Source organism: Primulina tabacum, chromosome 10 (genome assembly GCF_025594145.1).
Source record: "Primulina tabacum isolate GXHZ01 chromosome 10, ASM2559414v2, whole genome shotgun sequence".
In the NCBI taxonomy this organism is placed as follows: Eukaryota; Viridiplantae; Streptophyta; class Magnoliopsida; order Lamiales; family Gesneriaceae; genus Primulina; species Primulina tabacum.
The window spans coordinates 23,870,185-23,894,685 of NC_134559.1; the positions used below are offsets into that span (position 1 = coordinate 23,870,185).

At 36.6% G+C, this 24,501-nt stretch overlaps 1 pseudogene; it reads right to left on the reverse strand.

Annotated features, from left to right (window-relative positions):
• Window positions 1-187: 187 nt before the first annotated feature.
• On the reverse strand, window positions 188-22,832 carry LOC142504988 (putative wall-associated receptor kinase-like 16; annotated as a pseudogene).
• Between the last annotated feature and the right edge of the window lie 1,669 nt (window positions 22,833-24,501).

Sequence of the window (24,501 nt, forward strand, 5' to 3'; positions counted from 1 at the left end):
AATTAATTGAGAGTTCAGTGGAAGTTGTTAAAAAGTTATTATCCTATTTAAAGGATTTTATTTTTTATAAGTTTTATTTTTTAATTGCATGATAGACTACCCACTGAAAATCGATTACTCTTCAATATACAAGGAAAAGTATAAATAATTAATACAAAAATTCTCAATTCAAATTATTGAAAACTTATCAGCAGGGGATGTTTATTGCTTGGAGCAAAGGGGCAGTCCCCTGACTATGTTGCCTTGTGTATGTCCCAGTGCTAAGCTGAGGACTAATAGTCACTGGATACAAATCTGTTGCTTCTACCAGGCTCGTCCATCCCAGGCTTCTTCTTCGACCTCTTGCTGAATCCATGGATAGCTCGAAAGCTTCCGTAGACGATCGAGCTCTGTCACCACTTCTTTCATGGTCGGCCTCTCCTCGCCGTGTAGTTTAAGGCATCTCTTTATGAGTTCAGTGACGGCCTAGAGCAGCTCTAAACTCCCTTCTCGACGTACACATAGATCAAATATTTGGAGCAGGCGGTTGGACTTTAATGACATCAAGAAAAATATGGCGAAGCTCTTTTAAACATTTATTTTCGTGTGGGAGAGTGGCCTTCTCCCTGTCATTAGCTCTTTAAGGACGACTCCAAAGCTGTAGACATCGTTTTTCTCGGTTAACTGGTTTGATGAAAGAATCAAGGTTCTAGCTAGGTATCCTAAGTTCCCTTAGACTAGATTGCTCGCTTGTGTTTTATCAATGGGGACTAATCTTGAAACCCCGAAATCTGATATTTTATTCGTCAAAGAGTTTGATTTGGCGACTTGACGTCTCTGTGGATGATCGGCATTGCTGCTAAAGAATGAAGATACGACAATGTACTAGTGGATTCATTGGCGATTCTCAAACGATTGTCCCACGAGAGCGTGGGTATGCCCCCACTATGATGTATGTGATGAAACGTCCCATGTGAAACAAATTCATATACTAATAAAGGGACCTCCATCTCCAAACAACCCCCCCCAAAAATGTCACCATTTCGATGGTTGATTTGAGTCAAGATAATCACCTCGTTTATGTATTGTTCGATCTGTTTCTGATCCATTACTCATGACCTTTTGATTGCCAGGATTTGCTGGGGATTAGTCAAGATTCTTTTGCCACCACGTTCTAGAATTCGGTCTTCTTCGTAACTGTTGGTCGCCTTTTCGAGTTCTTCAACAGTAAAAGATATGGGTTGATTTCATGGAAACCTCCTTGGAAGAAAACTGTTGTTTCAATAGCAACCCGCCATTCTGATGGAAGAATTTCTCATTGTGTTTCATAAACTTCCTGGATTTGATACCGATGTATAGCCAAGTCACAACCATTATTATACCAAAGATGGCTAGAGATTTAAAAAATATGAATCTTTAGATAAACTCGAAAAAATATGTGGTTTAAAAGAGTACCTAAACTGGAAACCGTAAGTTCTGAGCAATGCATTTGTGCCCATCTCTTCTGCTAATGTATCCCTGCGTGCAAGAGCAATTATAACTGCTAGGAGTGTTGATACAAATCTCATGAGCATTTTGTAAGAATTTAATATCATGTACATATTAGAGTAGGTGTCCAGCATGTCAACTTGTGACTTGGGCTTTTGTTGAGTCTAATGTAAAATAATCTTTATTTTAATAATATTTTACGATTTTATTCATTTATGGCATTATACTTTATCTGTATACTCATGCAAACGTAAGACCATAAAAATCATTAAGAAGTGTACCATATATTCTAAACAGGTTCCTAGTCGAATCAGCCACCTAAAATACGGATAAATTTCGCTTGAGCTCGAAACTAGCACTGTGATGTAAATGTCATGTTTCATAAGCAAGGACATGGAAATGTCCATTCATACAGATGAGTGATCATATGATAATGTACTGAACAACCCTCTCTCGACCTGTCCAAGAGGTTCTTACTTATCGAATGGAATAGTCCGCGGTTATGATTGTATATAATTAGTCCTTTGACCCGGGACAATGTAGGGGTTATACATACTAGCATGCACTTTGATTCATTTACCGACTATATTGAGGGTCATTAGGTGGCGAGCTTGGGTGTAGTATCGAAATACGTAGAAGCAAATGTATTGTATTTGGGGATTCATCGTTTGCCTATGGGTAAAGATATCATATATTGTCTGAAGAGATAATAGTGTAAGGAATATCTGGCCAGAGAAAGAAATGTACAGTTTGGAAAGGTGTTTCCTCATTTTCACATATCATGACACTATTACTCAAAGATAAATTACATCGTGTCGAATTTATATGCAACTCTCAATATACCAATGGTTGCAGATTCGATCGGGATATATGAGTTGAAGGGACTGTATTGTACGCTAATCATGACTTAATGTTCTTGCAAGCACTATCAGTGATACCTAGGAGATCATGAGGTAATGTTACTAGATGCTCTTACCATAATCCCATTGGTGCAATCAGAAACGAGTTTTGACATTCTTGACTAAGGTGTTGATGAAAAGAAGGAGGCTAATTTGGGTAAGCCTGAATAAGAATAAATGTTATTCTAAATTACATGGAAATGTGAACCTACGACTAGCTGTATCTCTGAACCATTGAAAGTCACACAAGTATCGGCCATTGTGTTCCCATTGAAAATATCACACAAGTTCTCCCTTTGTGTTCCCATTGAAAGTCAAAGTTCAAGGAGTTGAATTTGGAACAATAGTTTGATGGAGATCAAACATGATGCTTATAAAGGAGTTTATAAGTTAATTTCATAAGATGAAAGAAATGAAAGTTAGCTTAATTATTAATTGAGGAATGAGAGTAGAACTGTCTGTTTTGGTGAAGAAGTTCACTAAACTCGCAACTGCCCAATATGGTAAGTGAAATTTTGATTTTCGAAATTTTCGTTTTTCATTATATGACAAGACTTATATCCTTGATACAACGACGATATCGGATCGATGATCGATGTTATAATGAGTTCAGAATAATTTATTAGTGAATTTGGAATTTACTAATTAAATGTTAGTACTAGTAGTTGTGACTACTAATATGTATGAATTTTCATTAAATGTTCTAGAGGTTTCTAGAATTAATTAACTAATGAGTTAGTTGAATAAATTAAATAATGGTTATTTAATTTAAATTAATATGTCTATGCATTTATTAACTTGCATGTGTATGTTAATATATAAACTTTATATGGAGATATAAAATTATGTGTATATATATTATTATTATCATGTATTATCAAAAGTGGTTAAATACTTGATATAATAATAATAATAATAATAATAATAATAATAATAATATGAGAATTAAATTATAATGAAATTATAGAGTCCTAGTGGGACAATGATTAGGAGTCCTTGCACACAAAATACACAACAAAACTCTTCCAATTGCTAAGTAAAGTTTCGACCACTTCACAAATTTGGTTGGAAAATTTTGAACAACATTGTTCTTCCATCGCCGCGCTTCTGCCGCTGCACCGACACTGGATTTTGGAAACTCAGATGTTATAGTCTCAATGCATAAATCGATTGCGATTTCTAGTGTCATCCAAGCGAGGAACGTGGTTTCCGATCGTGGACCTAATTAGACGATCAAAGCCAGTAATCCGTTCGTAGGGAGATACAGGAAATGTTATATCCACTTAAATCAAGAATAGTTTGGAGTGCAAGCATTATATACGCGTAGGTATAACAATTCATACACCTGATGAATGTTTTTAAACATACGACGCCCAAGACAGTTTTGAATGTCGAAACAAAAAAATTTAAACTTCTGTTGCGCCTTAGGTGCGAGAAAATGGTGCTTTAACAGTGGTCTCAGAGACAAGTTATTCTCATCGTATGTTATAACTAAAAATCGTGTTGAATAAACTTTTTCTAACCGCGTAAGAATTTCTAGAAAATCGATGCTCATGAAAATCGTTTTCAGAAACGAAAAAAAACGTATGCTGCCCGAAATAGTTCCGGGTAGCGCACGTGTGTAGCGGCCGCCCAATCTTGGGCAGCCCAGTCCAATAAGGACTCGAAAAAATTTGGGTCCGGGGCGAATTTCTAAATTTTCGAAATTTGGAGCTAAATTGATATTTTATGAAAATACGGACGAATTTATCCCTGAAATAAATTTTTGATAAAATTGAGTTTTTACAAAAAAAATAATTGAAATAAGATTTTAATTATTTATGGTAAAAGGTGTTTTACAATAAATTTATTTATTTAAAGTTAAATAAAAGTGTTTGTGTAACTTTATAATTATGGTGGTTAGTGATAATTTACGTTATACATGATTTGTAGATAATATGGGATATTATCGAATTAATATAATATTTGATATTTTAAAAGGATGATCGAGAGCCGTGACCAATTTGTTAGGTATATGTTAGGATATTTTACATGTTGTATTTTAATTATTGGATAATTAAAAGTGGATCTGGTTTATGTTCTATTCTCACCCCTAAATTTATATCCCAATGTGCCATGAATATTTAATGTAAATATTATTTGAAGACGGTGGGGCCAATCCTCGTAATGAGTTTTGAAGATCGAAGACATATAAAGTATTGGAAGCTTATGTAACATTGCATTTGCATTCCTACATTTATCTAAGTTCTGGACATGGATCCGTATATGGCTCGTATAGATCAATTAGCTCTCGGTTATCGATCATCTTTTATTATTTATGATATATGTGATATATTATAAATAATCAGTATTTGCATTATTATTAACATAATAACAAAAGTTGCATGAATCCGGAAATTATATAAATAAACATGACACAAGTTTTAAAAATTAAAAATGAGACAAATTTTAAAAACAAAAACCCTCATTTTAGATAAGATCCAAAATTTAAATCAATGTCATTAAAAAGAAAATTAAAAGAAAGTTTAATCCTTCAACGGTGGTTGCATGATGAACACTATCCGCAGTCAGTGTCTGGCTCATAAAATTGGGGAGGCCTGAGTGCCTGAAAGCTGTGACTTCCATTGATATATTTGATGTGAAATACGTGCAACTCTCATGATTTCAGCTCATAAAATTGGGGATCTCATGACAACCATCCATTAAGATTAGACATTGATGGGTCGGGCTCGACATGTGAAAAGAAAGGGGATCATAAAATTGGACACTCCTCAAACATGAGGTAACATTACGTAAAAGTTGCAAGGAGTTTGAATTAGGCTCTATCTTTTGAAAATTTTGATTGGCTGATAAAATTTGTGACCATAATTTAGCAATTGGGCCTTGGGTACTCACTAAGGAAACTGGATTTCTCGTTTTCATCAGAGGGTGGTGAAAATGTAAAAATAGTGGAGGGAAATTCGTAAAGACAAAAGTCCATATTTTACGTCTTAGAAAATATTTTAAAATAGAGAGTAACGTTTATTTTGTTTCCTTTTCAGTAAATTTGCAATGTCGTCTCGAAACCCACTATCTGTTGTACTCGACCAAAACAAGCTGACATGACCTAACTCTCTCTCTCTAACATCCTGTAATAAAATAACTAATACTACTTTAAAATTTACGGAAAATAAAATTTTTTCTTATTTAAATAGTAAATCATCGCCTTCTGAATTAAAATAAAATGATCAACTAAATTCTTGAAAATAAGCCAAGTATAAAATATTTACATGGCATAAAAAAATATTATTCATCACTACTATAAAAGCATTATCCAAAACGAGCATCTGAAAATACTTGTTTGCAAACAAAATTTTGAATAAATAAAAATCAGAGTAAAAAAGTTTAACGTGCATAAAATCCTTTCATAACAATAGCGGTCATTGGGTTTGCACTGTACACAATCCGAGCAAGCTCACTTGTCAACACCTCCTGTCTCCTCAAAAGCATCAACATCTACATCGATCAAATCTAGTGAGCCTAAAGACTCCACACATATAAACCATGAATTGCAAATAGTACTTAATAAATCGCATGCATTTGAAAGTAACGTGTACAAAATAACAGCTGAACATACATAAACATAGATGTGCCATAACTGCATAAAATTTTTCATAAAAGTGCTTCTATCATAACATACATAATCATACTTTATTTTTCGTAGAAATATGTTCAAAGAAAGTGACATGTAACATAAATCACCTTATCAGAATAAACCATAGTACTGGGCTGATAGGGATCACCAAAATCTTTCGACCAGATGTCCACTCCGACATACATAAATCCCTGGTCATACTTTACCGGGTGGAGAGGTCTCCGGTCATGTTTACCGCTTTCCAATCCCATAATCATAAATCCCCAGTCATGCTTTACCGGTTGGTCACAAGACAAATCACATACCTCCAAAATAAAAAATATTTTTTTGCACGTCAATCATACTTACAACGTCATGGCTTCATTGAAACGCTCTGGATATGCTGCCCCAACCACAACAACAAACAACCAGGAGATCCCAATGAAGCCTGCAACAAAAAACTTGAGAAAACGTGAAGAACATGTACAAATTTTCACAGCTTAAACAATTTTACAATAAAAATTATCTCTCTCATTTCTTATCATAAAATTACGAATTTATTATCGAATCGAAGATAACACAGAGTGCTACAAATAATGTGTAGAAAACGTTTCCAGAAAACTGATGGATAAACCGCAAAAATAGAATGATAGCAAATGGCGAGTTTTGTGACACAAAATTTTCCAGAAATCGTTTAAACCATAATCCGTCGAACTTTGCATATAACAAATGAATTATCATGCACAATATACATCAAAATACATAATATGACGAGATCGATGTGTAAATGAAAAGTTTATACATGACTTTGCGTCTAAACACTCGAATAAACGAATACCATCGCGAGGATACGTGGAGGATGAACGGACGACGATTCCTTGACGTTTTTATTGACAAAAATTCACCAAAATCTCCAGAATATTGCTAGGATGAGTGCTCAAGAGACTGCTACTCAAGAGAGGTACAACCCCAGCATTTTCCTCCAAAAGTAACGTGTATGTGTGTGCGCGTTGTTGTGTGTGTGTTTAGGTGTAGGTGTGTGAGATTAGTATAAGTAATTAGGGTTAGGAAAAGTGTGGGGACCCGAACGCTAATCCTCTTCTTAATCGTCATTGGGATAATTGGATCAATTTAATTAATCTGAGTCTAATTTTTTTTTTACATGCGGAACGTAATGGAGTCACACTCATATACATATCAGTATAAAAGTACAAGTCTTGTACAACATACATCAAAATCAAACTAGGGTTCAACTATTATACATCAAGTGATGAAACCCAAATCTATGTCACAGTCCGTGGTCTCTACTCTATGTCAATCTCTCCTCATCTCCTTGACCCTGATCATGTCCCACCTGTTGCCATGCACACATACAAACACGACAACAGCCGGATAACTCCGGTGAGAAATACATCCCAGTATAAGCAATGTATACATGCAATCATATCAAACATATAAAAGCATGAAACAAATATCAATAACATGTAATGTAATCTGAAAACATGAATCGATATAAAACTGTAACTCAACTAGTGACTCGTCATCTCCGACTCGACTCATCTCTAATCTAGGGATCCCGGTTCCTGGATATTGGCACCTATATCGACTTTCAGCGATAAGAGTCAATCCACTCTTAAGCAACATCGATATAAGTCAATAATCCAGTGTCCTGGCATATCCACCACAGACTTGGCACATCCGCCTTTCCTATTCTGACAATGTGCAATGTGCCCGTGACCACTCGATCACCGTTAGGCACCTCTGTCAGTGACTCTTGATCAATAGCTATCTGATATACTCTGCTTTTTCTATAAATCAATAGACTCAGCATACAACATTGCAAACATCAATGCAATAAAATAAAGTATGTGATTTTTGGGAAACTTAAGTCCGATCTCACTCAAGTCGATCTCCCGTTTAATACTGTCTTATACCTTTCTTTCGTAGTCTCGGTCTGAAAAATTGGAAGTTCTGAATTTAAGACTGTCTTTGTTAATCTGAAATGACATATCGAGAATAATAATATCAACATTCCATTCCCAATTCAATACTGAATCTGATCAATTTGAATCTAATTCAAAATCAACGGCATAACGGCACAATCCCGATATCCCCGTCAATACAATATCAACAGATATCAATTACAAATCATAACCTATATCCGCTACAATCTGTAATCAATCAATAATCCAAATCTGTTCAATTTCAATCGATAAAATCAGAAAGTCATAACAATTCCAAAATCAACTTGTTCTTCGATCTGACTTCGATTCTACGATGTCTAGTATTCCCTGAACACATAATAATGATCAAATAATAATTCCTCCAATATCATAATTTCAAATCATGAAGGAACATAATAAAACTTACATCTCTTTGAAGTTCTTGACGAGAGGATCACAGAACTGTGTTCGGATCGAAGTTTTGATAACCGGATCTTGTAGAATCGAATTCTAGGCTTTGGAAGGAAATCTTGGAGAAATTCTATGGAGCTCTCGGTTCTTCCCGTAAATGGTGAAGGAAATGAAACTTTATTTATATCAAATGCATGACAAGTGTCCCACTCAAGTCATAATAGCACTTTAGCCCCTGAAATCTTCACTATTTACAATTTGGTCCTCACAACTCTTTTTATTTCAATTTCAATCCTATGGAATTGTAAAACCATGGAATATGACTCAACATTCCAAAATTCATAAATTAAATAATCTCGGATTAACATGATAAAATCTCGGGCCTTACAAAAAGTCTAATAAAAAATTAATAGGCTAAACTCATACTAATTTAATTATTTAGAACCACTCAAAAAATTTATTAAAATATTCAAGTACCAAATTTTTAGATTCAAATCTCCAAATTTGAAAATAGCTAAATGGAGTACTTAAAATCCTAATTTAACTTAAATACTAATTAATTAATTTAATTAAGGCATAAAATTCATTATAAAAATATTTACACCAAATTTAAGGATTAAATCGTCAAATTTCAAATTCACTTTTAAAGCGCTTAAAATGTTATAAATCGTTTAATAATTTAAATTTAACTTTAAAATGCTAAAATTCATATATCATTTAAAATAACTAATTTTCTTGGCTTAAAATAAAAATATAACATTTAATTGTATCGCCTTAATCGTCTCTGGTCTCCTATCCCCGGCCAAGCATCAAATATTCGCCTGAAAAACTCAAACTCAAGAAATGCATTTAAATCTCATAAAAATAAATATATAAATATTTAAAATAAATTAAACATGTTGAATTCATCATTTAATTTTTTAAATCAATTAAATTAATTAATCTATTAAATTATGCATGCGGTTTAAGTGTACTGCTTTTTGAGCACTACAATTCCTCCCCCCTTAAAAAAATTTTGTCATCGAAATTCATATATTCTTGATTAATGAAAAGCTTAGGCTCACTTATTCATTTCCAATTGACTATAAAATTTTTGGTCGATCATCACACTTTTGTTGTATACTCAGATAATGCATCTTCCATTTTTATATATTTATACAAAATTTCTCGATCTCAAAAATCAAATATTTAACTAACTCAAGATCCTCTATCAATTATAAATCCTAAAATACCCTAAGTTATTTTAACCTCTAAAAATTTAAATAATTAGATCTTAAGTGGCCATAATCGTATGTTTTAATTTACCCAAAATATATTTCTATTGTTAAACCCAATATCGATTCATAGTCATCATATCGTATCCATGATTGTAGGAAATAAAACACTTTAATAACTGGTACTTAACTAACACTTCATTTCTATATATGCTAAACATATAGTTCTTGACACTATCATAAATTTTCGTAATTCCAAAGCACTAAAAGTACTTAAATGATTCAAGTCTATCGAGTCACAATTTCATATCATGATTTCATTTTAAATCCCGCTATAAAATCGAACACTTATATGTAACCTCGTAATTCAAGATAATGTCAAATAACATCACATTTACTAAAATCTTAACATACTAGGGAGGAAAAAAAATTTAATCCACCTTCCAATATAATTACTAATTCCATGATCATTTTGTCTAAATCTTATATTAAATTTCTTCATGGGTGAATCACGATATGAAAGTAGGTTATTGTGATTAAATTTTTTTCCCCAAACTTTGAGATTTTTCTCATCACTCTTAGTAGCGTATGAAGAACCAAAACTTATTATGTTACTCTTTTCTCGATACCTATCAATATTTTGTGACTTACCTTACATACAATAGTTGTTTACTTGTTATACCAGAAATAAGAGTAATTTCTTGTAAGGCCCGAGATTTTATCATGTTAATTCGAGATTATTTAATTTATGAATTTTGGAATGTTGAGTCATATTCATGGTTTTACAATTCCATAGGATTGAAATTGAATTAAAAAGAGTTGTGAGGACCAAATTGCAAATAGTGAAGATTTCAGGGGCTAAAGTGCTATTATGACTTGAGTGGGAAACTTGTCATGCATTTGATATAAATAAAGTTTCATTTCCTTCACCATTTACGGGAAGAACCGAGAGCTCCATAGAATTTCTCCAAGATTTCCTTCCAAAGCCTAGAATTCGATTCTACAAGATCCGGTTATCAGAACTTCGATCCGAACACAGTTCTGTGATCCTCTCGTCAAGAACTTCAAAGAGATGTAAGTTTTATTATGTTCCTTCATGAATTGAAATTATGATATTGGAGGAATTATTATTTGATCATTATTATGTGTTCAGGGAATACTAGACATCGTAGAATCGAAGTCAGATCGAAGAACAAGTTGATTTTGGAATTGTTATGACTTTCTGATTTTATCGATTGAAATTGAACATATTTGGATTATTGATTGATTACAGATTGTAGCGGATATGGGTTATGATTTGTAATTGATATCTGTTGATATTGTATTGACGGGGATATCGGGATTGTGCCGTTATACCGTTGATTTAGAATTAGATTCAAATTGATCAGATTCAGTGTGAGGCCCGGGGCCGAAGAGGGCGGGGGGTGATCGCCGGTGCAATTAGGTTGCACGGACAATGAGCGGCTCCTGGCAGGCTTCTAGGTGGAGGGAACATGAATGAACCGATCCCACACCGGAATGAGAGGGATTCCGAGACTGTTCAATGTAATGGACTGTACAGTTGAAGAGGGCTTAAAAGATTTGATGTGTACTACTCATATCACGAAGGTGTATCTTCTTTTCGGTAGCTCATCACATAAGAACTCCAAAGTTAAGAGTGCTTGACTTGGGGAAATTTTGGGATGGGTGACCTCCTGGGAAGTTTCCCAGGGTGCGTGTGAGTGAGGACATAAGCACGCTGGAAAGACCCGTCTTGATACAGTGAGGACAGTCGTCGAATCTGGGGCGTTACAGTTGGTATCAGAGCCGACCTCTCTTAGTATGGTGTGGTTTGGGGACGAACCAAGCGGAAGCTGGTGGGCATGTGAGGCCCGGGGCCGAAGAGGGCGGGGGGTGATCGCCGGTGCAATTAGGTTGCACGGACAATGAGCGGCTCCTGGCAGGCTTCTAGGTGGAGGGAACATGAATGAACCGATCCCACACCGGAATGAGAGGGATTCCGAGACTGTTCAATGTAATGGACTGTACAGTTGAAGAGGGCTTAAAAGATTTGATGTGTACTACTCATATCACGAAGGTGCATATTCTTTTCGGTAACTCATATCATAAGAACTCCAAAGTTAAGCGTGCTTCACTTGGGGAAATTTTGGGATAGGTGACACGCTGGAAATACCCGTCTTGATACAGTGAGGACAGTCGTCGAATCTGGGGCGTTACATTCAGTATTGAATTGGGAATGGAATGTTGATATTATTAATCTCGATATGTCATTTCAGATTAAAAAAGACAGTCTTGAATTCAGAACTTCCAATTTTTCAGACCGAGACTACGAAAGAAAGGTATGACAGTGTTAAACGGGAGATCGACTTGAGTGAGATCGGATCTAAGTTTCCCAAAAATCACATACTTTATTTTATTGCATTTATGTTTGCAATGTTGTATGCTGAGTCTATTGATTTATAGAAAAAACAGAGTATAGCGGATAGCTATTGAGCAAGAGTCACTGACAGAGGTGCCTAATGGTGATCGAGTGGTCACGGGCACATTGCACATTGTCAGAATAGGAAAGGTGGATGTGCCAAGTCTGTGGCGGATATGTCAGGACACTGGATTATTGACTTATATCGATGTTGCTTAAGAGTGGATTGACTCTTATCGCTGAAAGTCGATATAAGTGCCAATATCCAGGAACCGGGATCCCTAGATTAGAGATGAGTCGAGTCGGAGATGACGAGTCACTAGTTGAGTTACAGTTTTATATCGATTCATGTTTTCAGATTACATTACATGTTATTGATATTTGTTTCATGCTTTTATATGTTTGATATGATTGCATGTATACATTGCTTATACTGGGATGTATTTCTCACCGGAGTTATCCGGCTATTGTCGTGTTTGTATGTGTGCATGGCAACAGGTGGGACAGGATCAGGGTCAAGGAGATGAGGAGAGATTGACATAGAGTGGAGACTACGGACTGTGACATAGATTTTGGGTTTCAGCACTTGATGTATAATAGTTGAACCCTAGTTTGATTTTGATGTATGTTGTACAAGACTTGTACTTTTATACTGATATGTATATGAGTGTGACTCCATTACGTTCCGCATGTAAAAAAAAATTTAGACTCAGATTAATTAAATTGATTCAATTATCCCAATGACGATTAAGAAGAGGATTAGCGTCCGGGTCCCCACAACAGGTGGTATCAGAGCGATAGATCCTTTAGATTGAGATAGAGTAGAGTGAGCGGGGTAGATTGAGTTTTCTTTCCTGCTTTTGCATGCTAGCGTCACAGCATGTTTTATTGCTTTGAAAATACATGTTTACCTGATTATCTGATTTGATTAGTAACTTGTATTATTGAGAATGAATCAGAACCGATTCTTGATAAGAAGAGGACTGAAACAGATTTGTTATATTTGAGTACTAATCATTTTCATAATCAGATATGCCTCCTCGACGAGTCCCAGAACAGGGCAGTACCTCTGCGAATCCGATGGATGTGACCGCAACACCTATGGAAACATTGCTGAAGAGATTTCAATCATTCCATCCATCGACTCTGAAGGGTACTGAGACTTCAGTTGACTGCGAGAGCTGGCTCGATGATATTGAGATGTTATTTGATTCACTTGACTATACTGATGAGCGCAGAGTTAAACTGATTGGGCACCAGTTGCATGATGTTGCAAAGAACTGGTGGATTACGACAAAGAGAGCATTGGAGCATCGAGGTACGAATGTCACTTGGAATGTATTTAAAACTGAATTTTATCAGAGATTTTTCCCAGTGTCGTACAGAAAGACAAGGGGGCAGAATTGCTAATCTGAGACAGGGTGAACTAAATATTGAAGAGTATGTGGCCAAGTTTTCTACTTTACTTCGATTTGCTCCACATGTGGCTGACAATGATGAAGCTGTTGCTAATCAGTTCATCAATGGCTTGAATCCTGAGATCTTTACATTGGTGAACATCGGACGACCAAATAACTTTGCTGATGCCCTGAACAGATCAAAAGGAGCTGAAGCTGGTCTGATTAGACAGAAAGGAGATTCGTATGTTGCACCGGCACCGAGACCACAACAACCATCCTCAGGTCAATTTCCACAACCTTCTCCCAGATTTGAGAGTGGCAACAGCAGTGGAAGGAAAGATCAGTTGAAAGCTAGAGGGAAACAGTTCAAAAGATCTGGAAGCAGTTCATCCAGTTCTAGTGGCTCACGACATACTGCCCAGAGCCAGAGTTATTCAGGGGTTTATTGCAGCACGTGTGTAGGGAGACATTCCACAGAGCAGTGCCGAGGAGTATTTGGCAGTTGCCGTATTTGCAGACAGCAGGGACATTTTGCTAGAGTATGTCCCCAGAGAGGTTCTCAGGGATCCCAGAGAGCAGAGTTATCTGGATCAGTGGCTCAGACAGGGAGACGACCATCAGCTGTTCACTCTTTCCAGCCAGCACCATCGACCCAGTCACAGCAGAGGCCAGGAAGAAGCCAGACTGTTAGCCAGCCTCCGAGACAGCAGGCCAGAGTTTTTGCTTTGACTGAGGAGTAGGCACAGGACGCACCTGATGATGTTGTTGCAGGTAACTGTTCTATTTCTGGTTATCCTGCTTATGTATTGATTGATACTGGTGCATCACATACATTTATTCCTGTTGAGTCATTATCTACTGTAGTATCTGTCTCTTCACCTTTGGGGAAAGGCCTTGTATCAGTGACTTCTGTTAGATCTTGTATGCTACAGTATGACGGACATGAGATTGAGTTAGACTGTATTGTGCTTAGGTTGTCTGATTTTGACTGTATTATCGGTATTGATATGTTGACAAGTACAGAGCTACCGTTGACTGTTTTCATAAGATTGTCCGATTCAGACCTGACATGGCTGATGAATGGAAATTCTACGATAAGGATTCTAGATCTAGAATTCCTTTGATATCCGTTATGTCTATGACTCGATTATTGCAGAGAGGAGCAGAGGGATTCCTTGTCTATTCAGTGGATTTACTGAAATCGAACCCATCATTGGCGGATTTGCCAGTGGTGTGTGAGTTTGCTGATGTTTTCCTAGATGAGATTTCGGGATTGCCTCCGATTCGAGAGATAGACTTCAGCATTGAATTGATGCCAGGTACTGTTCCGATCTCTAGAGCTCCGTACAGAATGGCACCGATAGAATTGAAAGAGTTGAAAGATCAGTTGGAAGATTTAGTGGCCAAGGGTTACATCAGACCGAGTGTTTCTCCTTGGGGTGCTCCAGTATTATTTGTGAGGAAGAAAGACGGTTCAATGAGACTCTGCATTGACTACCCGCAACTGAACAAAGCAACGGTAAAGAATAAATATCCATTGCCTCGTATAGATGATTTATTTGATCAGTTGCAGGGATCATCTGTCTATTCCAAGATCGATATGAGATCTGGATACCATCCGCTGAGAGTCAGGGATTCTGATATCTCGAAGACAGCGTTTAGAACCAGGTATGACATTATGAGTTTATTGTCATGCCTTTTGGTCTTACCAATGCTCCAGCTATTTTTATGGGTATGATGAACCGAGTATTTCAGAAATATCTCGATGATTTCGTGATTATTTTTATTGATGATATTTCGATATATTCGAAGAATATGATTGATCATGCTGAACATCTGAGAATTGTTTTGAGAACTCTGAGGGCTGAGAAATTGTATGCAAAACTGTCCATTTGTGAGTTTTGGTTGAGACATGTTATATTTCTTGGTCACATTATATCTGGAGATGGGATTTCTGTTGATCCTAGCAAGGTTGAAGCCGTGATCAGTTGGCCGAGACCGACATCGGTGCCAGAAATTCGCAGTTTTATGGGTTTGGAAGGATATTACCGTCGATTTATTAAAGATTTTTCGAGCATTGCTAATCCTATTACGCAGTTGACTCAGAAGAATGCTCCATTTGTTTGGTCTGAGGAGTGTGAGTCCAGTTTTGTAGAGCTGAAGAAGAGATTGACCAGTGCTCCGGTGTTGACTATCACGTCAGGTACTGGTGGATTTGTAGTTTATTGTGATGCTTCTCACAGAGGTGTGGGTTGTGTGTTGATGCAGCGAGGCCATGTCATTGCCTATGCTTCGAGACAGTTGAAGCCACACGAGACTCGCTACCCAATTCATGATCTTGAATTGGCAATATGGCGACATTACCTCTATGGTGAGAAATTTGAGATTTATTGTGATCACAAAAGCCTGAAATATCTGTTTTCACAATCAGAGCTGAATATGAGGCAGCGAAGATGGCTTGATTTATTGAAGGATTTCGATTGTGAGATCAAATATTATCCGGGGAAGTCCAATGCAGCAGCTGATGCACTGAGTCGAAAGGTATGTTCCTTATCCTTGTCGACGATTGGTGTTTCAAATTTGATAAAAGATTGCTGTTTGTCTGGATTAGTATTTGAGACAGATAGTAGACCACTAAGATTGTATGCTGTTCAAGCTGAACCAGAGCTGATTTTGAGAATTAAAGCGGCTCAAAAAGTTGATCAGAAAGTGCAAAAATCGATTGAGATGGTCAGATCAGGACATCGATCAGAATATTCAGGTACGTGACAGTGTACTGTATGTGAATAATCGTCTTGTTGTGCCAAATGTTTCAGAGTTGAGACAGTAGATATTGGCAGAAGCGCACAATAGTCGATTCAGTATTCATCCGGGTGGCAGAAAGATGTATAATGATTTGAAGACACAATTTTGGTGGAAACAGATGAAATTTAATGTTGCTGAATTTGTTTCCAAGTGTCTGAATTGCCAACAGGTCAAAGCTGAAAAAAATAAGCCAGGAGGTCTACTGCACAGTTTGTCTATTCCTGAATGGAAATGGGATCACATTTCCATGGATTTTGTGACGCAGTTACCGCGTTCCTCCCGAGGTTGTGATGCGATTTGGGTTGTGATTGATAGATTGACCAAATCAGCATGCTTTATTCCGTATCAGATGACGTACAGATATGACCAGATGACAGAGATTTATGTCAGAGAAGTGGTCAAATTGCACGGAGTGCCAAAGTCAATTGTATCAGACCGTGATCCTTGGTTTACTTCTCACTTTTGGCAGAGTTTGCAGCAGGCTCTAGGTACGAAGCTACATCTGAGTACCGCGTATCATCCACAGACCGAAGGACAGTCAGAGCGGATTATTCAGACATTGGAAGATATGCTAAGACATTGGAAGATATGCTAAGAGCTGTAGTGCTTGATTTTAGAACTAGTTGGCAAGATGCATTGCCACTTTGTGAGTTTTCGTACCACAACAGCTATCAGACGAGTATTGAGATGGCACCGTTTGAAGCGTTGTACGTCAAGAAGTGCAGATCCCCTCTGTATTGGGATGATATCTCTGAGGTACCTGAGATTGGGCCTGATATGATCAGAGATATGACTGAGAAAGTGAAGCTGATTCATAAAAGGATGAAGACAGCTCAAGATAGACAAGCCAAATATGCTAATGTTCGACGTAGATCGTTGGTGTTTGAGGCAGGAGACCGAGTATTTCTGAAGATTTCACCTTTCAGAGGAGTTGTCAGATTTGGCAAGAAATGGAAATTGTCTCCACGTTTTATTGGCCGTATGAGATTCTCGAGAAGATAGGAGATCGTGCCTATCGACTTGCATTACCGCCTTCTTTATCTGGAATACATTATGTCTTTCATGTATCTATGCTACGGAAGTATCTCCCTGATGATTCTCACATTATTCAGCCAGATGAGGCCGAGCTTGATGAAAGTCTGAGTTATATCGAGAAACCGATTCAGATTATTGATCGTAAAGAAAAACAGCTAAGAACGAAGACTATTCCGCTTGTGAAAGTTCAGTGGAGTCGTCATGGCATTGAGGGAGCTACCTGGGAGACTGAATCAGATATGAGACAGGAATTCCCAGAATTATTTCACTGATGTGAGTCTTTTACTTTAGTTTCTGCTATATCTTCTTATCTTATGTAATTTGATTGCCTGCGATTTCGAGGATGAAATCCTGTCTCAGAGGGGGAGAATTGTAAGGCCCGAGATTTTATCATGTTAATCCGAGATTATTTAATTTATGAATTTTGTAATGTTGAGTCATATTCCATGGTTTTACAATTCCATAGGATTGAAATTGAATTAAAAAGAGTTGTGAGGACCAAATTGCAAATAGTGAAGATTTCAGTGGCTAAAGTGCTATTATGACTTGAGTGGGACACTTGTCATGCATTTGATATAAATAAAGTTTCATTTCCTTCACCATTTACGGGAAGAACCGAGAGCTCCATAGAATTTCTCCAAGATTTCCTTCCAAAGCCTAGAATTCGATTCTACAAGATCCGGTTATCAAAACTTCGATCCGAACACAGTTCTGTGATCCTCTCTTCAAGAACTTCAAAGAGATGTAAGTTTTATTATGTTCCTTCATGATTTGAAATTATGATATTGGAGGAATTATCATTTGATCATTATTATGTGTTCTGGGAATACTAGACATCGTAGAATCGAAGTCAGATCGAAGAACAAGTTGATTTTGGAATTGTTATGACTTTCTGATTTTATCGATTGAAATTGAATAGATTTGGATTATTGATTGATTACAGATTGTAGCGGATATGGGTTATGATTTGTAATTGATATCTATTGATATTGTAATTGACGTGGATATCAGGATTGTGCCGTTATGCTGTTGATTTTGAATTAGATTCAAATTGATCAGATTCAGTATTGAATTGGAAATGAAATGTTGATATTATTATTCTCGATATGTCATTTCAGATTAACAAAGACAGTCTTGAATTCAGAACTTCCAATTTTTCAGACCGAGACTACGAAAGAAAGGTATAAGACAGTGTTAAACGGGAGATCGACTTGAGTGAGATCGGACTTAAGTTTCCCAAAAATCACATACTTTATTTTATTGCATTGATGTTTGCAATGTTGTATGCTGAGTCTATTGATTTATAGAAAAAGCAGAGTATATCAGATAGCTATTGATCAAGAGTCACTGACAGAGGTGCCTAATGGTGATCGAGTGGTCACGGGCACATTGCACATTGTCAGAATAGGAAAGGCGGATGTGCCAAGTCTGTGGTGGATATGCCAGGACACTGGATTATTGACTTATATCGATGTTGCTTAAGAGTGGATTGACTCTTATCGCTGAAAGTCGATATAGGTGCCAATATCCAGGAACCGGGATCCCTAGATTAGAGATGAGTCGAGTCGGAGATGACGAGTCACTAGTTGAGTTACAGTTTTATATCGATTCATGTTTTCAGATTACATTACATGTTATTGATATTTGTTTCATGCTTTTATATGTTTGATATGATTGCATGTATACATTGCTTATACTGGGATGTATTTCTCACCGGAGTTATCCGGCTGTTGTCATGTTTGTATGTGTGCATGGCAACAGGTGGGACATGATCATGGTCAAGGAGATGAGGAGAGATTGACATAGAGTGGAGACCACGGACTGTGACATAGATTTGGGTTTCATCACTTGATGTATAATAGTTGAACCCTAGTTTGATTTTGATGTATGTTGTACAAGACTTGTACTTTTATACTGATATGTATATGAGTGTGACTCCATTACTTTCCGCATGTAAAAAAAAAAAAAAATTAGACTAAGATTAATTAAATTGATCCAATTATCTCAATGACGATTAAGAAGAGGATTAGCGTCCGGGTCCCCACATTTCCTAACCTCAATATATCAATTTTTAAATTTATTACAGTTAAGATAATCCAAAGTTTTACATATCCAATTTAAACGCTAAGCAATTTTAAAAACTAAACTTAATATTCACAAGCTTAATTATGGACCCAAAAAATTAATTTCTATATTGGAACAGGAAAATTGATTATAAAATTTTATCCAAAGATTTTCAAGTACCAACTTCCATAAAGAATTTATTATTCCTGAGTCAAATTTTTCCTTAAGTCGTAAGCTTAATTCAACTTATTCATTTACAAGTTCACTCCCCATCTAAATTCTTAATTAATACTAACTCATAACATCCAAAAGAAATCAAATGAAAATCGCAAAAGAGAACATAAAAGTCTACTAACATCTTAATAAAACACTTAAATCCCTTAAGAAAAATGTTGTCTTCATTTTGTAGTAACACCATTTGATACGAATCCTCGTACGAATAAAAAACAAACACGATTATTGAAATTGAGACCTCAATTCAATAACGAACAAGGATCGATTATGTTGTCCCGATCTTTTGAAACAAGTAAAGATTTGTGATATTCACCTCTAAGCGATTAACACTTGGCAACAAACATCAACGATAAGAACAATTGAATTTCAAACGAACCTTCAAAGATCTTATTTTGACAATCCGTACGAAAAACAATCGACAAACGCCACAAAGATGAAAATCTTTGATAAGTTTGATTTGGTTTTCTTCTTGTGAAGAACAAAGCTAAAAGCTTTGAAAATTGAGAGAACCTCAAGTTTTTTTTATATCATTCAATAATTTTTCGTTCATAGTGTTTACAATCATTAAATAGACAAAACAAAGCAAGAAAAAAACAACATAAAGTAGTGTAAAAAATCATAAAGAAAGTTGTGAACAATTTCTACACAGAAGTGCGCGCGGTAGCACGAGAACTCGCGCGGTATGCTGCACCTAACGCGTGGCAGCGCCGGTTGTGGCGCCATGGCGCGCCCGCCATGCACGCGGCCGCGCCGGAAGTGGCGCGATGGCGCGCCACTTGCTGCCCCTATGCGTGAATGCGCGCGCGGGGGCGCGAGATCTTGTGCTGGGGCGCGCATGCTGCTGTCCTCATGGTCATTTAATACTTGAATAACATTCCAAACACTTCCATTGTTGTGTCCATGTTCCCCAAACTCCTTTAAATTAGACACCCCATTTGTAGAACTTTCTTTGTAGCTCATCATGAGTCATTGAAGTGCTTCTTTAAACTTCTTGCTACATCTCCTCGTTATAGGTCCTTCGGTATATTCTTTGTTGAACTCCACCACTTGCTTGAATATGCTTGATTCATCATCTTTTATCACAATCAAGCTTGAAAGTCCAAGGCAACAACGCATCTTAAATCTTCCCCCAAACATTTGCACACGGCGCCTAGCCAGATTCATATCATACTCTCCTTCTTCAAAAATATTTGTCCTCAAATCTTGTCTACCTACGCAAAAAAAAACGAAGCAAGTTAGTAATAACAAAATTTATATGACCAACATGCTTACCTTCAGGTTCAAGTTTGTAGACGCTATCATTTACTCGCTCCATCAGCACTAGAAACCCCAACTTCACGGTCGCCTTCCATATGTATTCATCATCCTCAACATACACCAATTGACAAGTGACATCAAATGATAAAATATCATTAACTATCACAAAGATCAGATTTCTCCCCTTCTTAGACCTAGTTAACACACAAGTTAAATCCATACACGTGTACGACCATAGTTCACTAGGAATAAGATATAATTGATGCAACACATAAGAATCAAACTTAGATGCCCTTTCCCCATATCCAATGCACCCTTGACTACACCACTTAACATACCTCTTCATATGCAACCGACACATATAATCATGCATTATATCTATTGTTCTAGTTATTTCATAGCTACAAATCAAACAAATGTTATGTGCCTTATTATCAAGTAACAACTCATGTAATATGTTATTTATCAAACCACTACAATATGCTTCACCATCATATAATTCATTCAATGAATATAACATGAACATTTTATTCTCCTTATAAATACATTCATCATGAACATAGAAATTGTTACATTCATTCATACTTTTTTCCCTAATATCACCAAAAAAATAATAATCATGCCAATAGAACATGCTAAATTTACTATCTATACAATCCTTTAACACAACACACGGATTTAAGTCTAATGCATACAATTCATTGCCATGACAAAAACACATCAAATTGATGTTCTCTGAACACTCCAACTCAATAACATTCGAATTTAGTTCACACAATATATAGCCATTTTCAATTCTATGACACTTTGGCAAAATTATCAAACCACAGTCATGCTTACTAAATGTAACACTTTCAACCTATTCTACAAAATCTTGAAAACAATACAACACAAAATTAAAGTAAGGAAGCAAATCATACCTCCCAATTGTTGCGTTGGCAACTGACCTTACCTCATCTCGAATGATCCTGAATTCATATGGATCATCTCATGGTATTCTCACATTATCAACACTTGCTTTTCTCTTCATCATGTCATCACAATAATCCTGCAAAGAATAATTAACATCGCTCGGGATTGAACCGGCTATATCATCACAATGACAATAAACCACTTTGTACAAAGGTACTTTAAAGGGATTTATTCAAAAATATATAAGTCTCAACCTCACTCTTTTTACTCTTTTGGGCCTTCAAATTATATTTTTTTTCGTTTTCTTTTTCTTTGGCCTCTTTTTCTCTCTCCTTTTCTTTAATATCATATTTTTCATCTTTTTTTCTTTTCATGGCCATCCCACTCTTTTGTTCTCTCTTTCTTTCGGCCATTTTAATTTCTTTTTCACTCACTTCAAGAATAAATTTCAATTGATCCTCAAGAACACTTGGATTCAATTGAACCAATGAAACATTTGGTTCCTCAACAAATTTATGTACAATAACTTCTCCTTGCGTACTTTCCTCCTCCATAGTAGACAAATTAGGCATTTCTTCACCACTCAATGATTCAGCTTCCACTGTACACAATTTAACATCATTCGAATCATCAACTAGTGGAATACTATCATCAACAACTTTCTCAACCACAACTTCAAATTCAGGTTCTTCTACAACCTCAATTTCATGTTCAAATTCTCCAACAATCTCAACCTCCACTTGAGATTTAAGTTCAACCAACCACTCTACTACTGTCAGCTCCTTACGTTGACATTGGCTAGTATCATGCCCAAATTTTAAACACCAACAACATATAATATCAAAAGTACTAGAATTTGAGTTTTTACTTGTACCTTGATATTCATATTTGCTAGCTTCACATCTCGACTGCTCCATTTGACTAGCAATGATTTTCTCTCCCCGGTTGCTACACCCACTACTCTCCTCACATCCCCTATCATCATCACGATGCAAATACAATGATCTATTCCCTCCAAATCTTCTACGTCGCCTATCCTCATCATATTGCCTATCATGTATTTCCTCTTCTTCACTCCACCTATACCTCTCACGTAGAGGCTTAAACTCCTTCTCCCATATTCTATCCAATCCCTCTCAACATTGTTTGAAATTGACATTCGTCAACCATTATACCTGCAAGAAAAGGTTAGTAAAATAATAAAGAATAAGTTTTCTCACCACGAATCCTCACTGGTCACTCCAATGAAAAATTCTCTCGACTCTTTTTTTTCTCACTACAAAATACTCACCGGTCACTCCAAAGAAATAACGCTCGCACTCAAGTGTTTTCACTCAAATTTGATAGTTCTTTCTAAGATGTGTTCAAGCTTTGTACTTGTATATCAAACCAATCAGACTCAACTCGTGAACACTCGCAACTGTCTCACTTAGACTGTGCAAATCCAAGAAATTTGATATTTTTTTTTATTGTTCTCGAAAATATATGGTGCACTCGAAAATTCCAAGGAACAAACACAGAATTTTCGAAAATTCACAGATCCACAAAAACTAAGAACGACAGGATAACGCAGATCTGAAAACAGAAACAAAAGGATAACACAGATCTGAAAACAGAACAAATGATAACACGGATCTGAAAACAGAAACGAAAGGATAACACTAATCTGAAAACACAACGAAATTTTATAAAGATCTGAAAATAGAAACGAAAGGATAACACAGATCTGATAACAGAACGGATTTTATTTTTATTTTTATTTTTTTAGACAGATCTGAAAATGAAGAACAAGATACTTACTTGAATTCAATGAGCCAAAGCTCTGATACCAAATGATAAGAATCCTCGTACGAATGAAAAGCAAACACGATTACTGAAATCGAGCCCTCAATTCAATAACGAACAAGAATCGATTATGTTGTCCCGATCTTTTGAAACAAGTAAAGATTTGTGATATTCACCTCTAAGCGATTAACACTTATCAACAAACATCAACGATAAGAACAATTGAATTTCAAACGAACCTTCAAAGATCTTGTTTTGACAATCCGTACGGAAAACAATCGACAAACGCCACAAAGATGAAAATTTTTGATAAGTTTGATTTGGTTTTCTTCTTGTGAAGAACAAAGCTAAAAGCTTTGAAAATTGAGAGAACATCAAGTTTTTCTTATATCATTCAATAATTTTTCGTTCATAGTGTTTACAATCATTAAATAGACAAAACAAAGCAAGAAAAAAACAACATAAAGTAGTGTAAAAAATCATAAAGAAAGTTGTGAATAATTTCTACACGGAAGTGCGCGCGGTAGCACGAGAACTCGCGCGATGGCGCGCGGTATGCTGCACCTAACGCGGGGCAGCGCCGGTTGTGGTGCCATGGCGCGCGCGCCATGCGCGCGGCCGCGCCGGAAGTGGCGCGATGGCGCGCCACTTGCTGCCGTTATGCGTGAATGCGCGCGCGGGGGCGCGAGATCTTGTGCTGGGGCGCGCATGCTGCTGCTCTCATGGTCATTTAATACTTGAATAACATTCCAAACACTTCCATTGTTGTGTCCATGTTCCCCAAACTCCTTTAAATTAGACACCCCATTTGTAGAACTTTCTTTGTAGCTCATCATAAGTCCTTGAAGTGCTTATTTAAACTTCTTGCTACATCTCCTCGTTATAGGTCCTTCGGTATATTCTTTGTTGAACTCCACCACTTGCTTGAATATGCTTGATTCATCATCTTTTATCACAATCAAGCTTGAAAGTCCAAGGCAACAACGCATCTTAAATCTTCCCCCAAACATTTGCACACGGTGCCTAGCCAGATTCATATCACC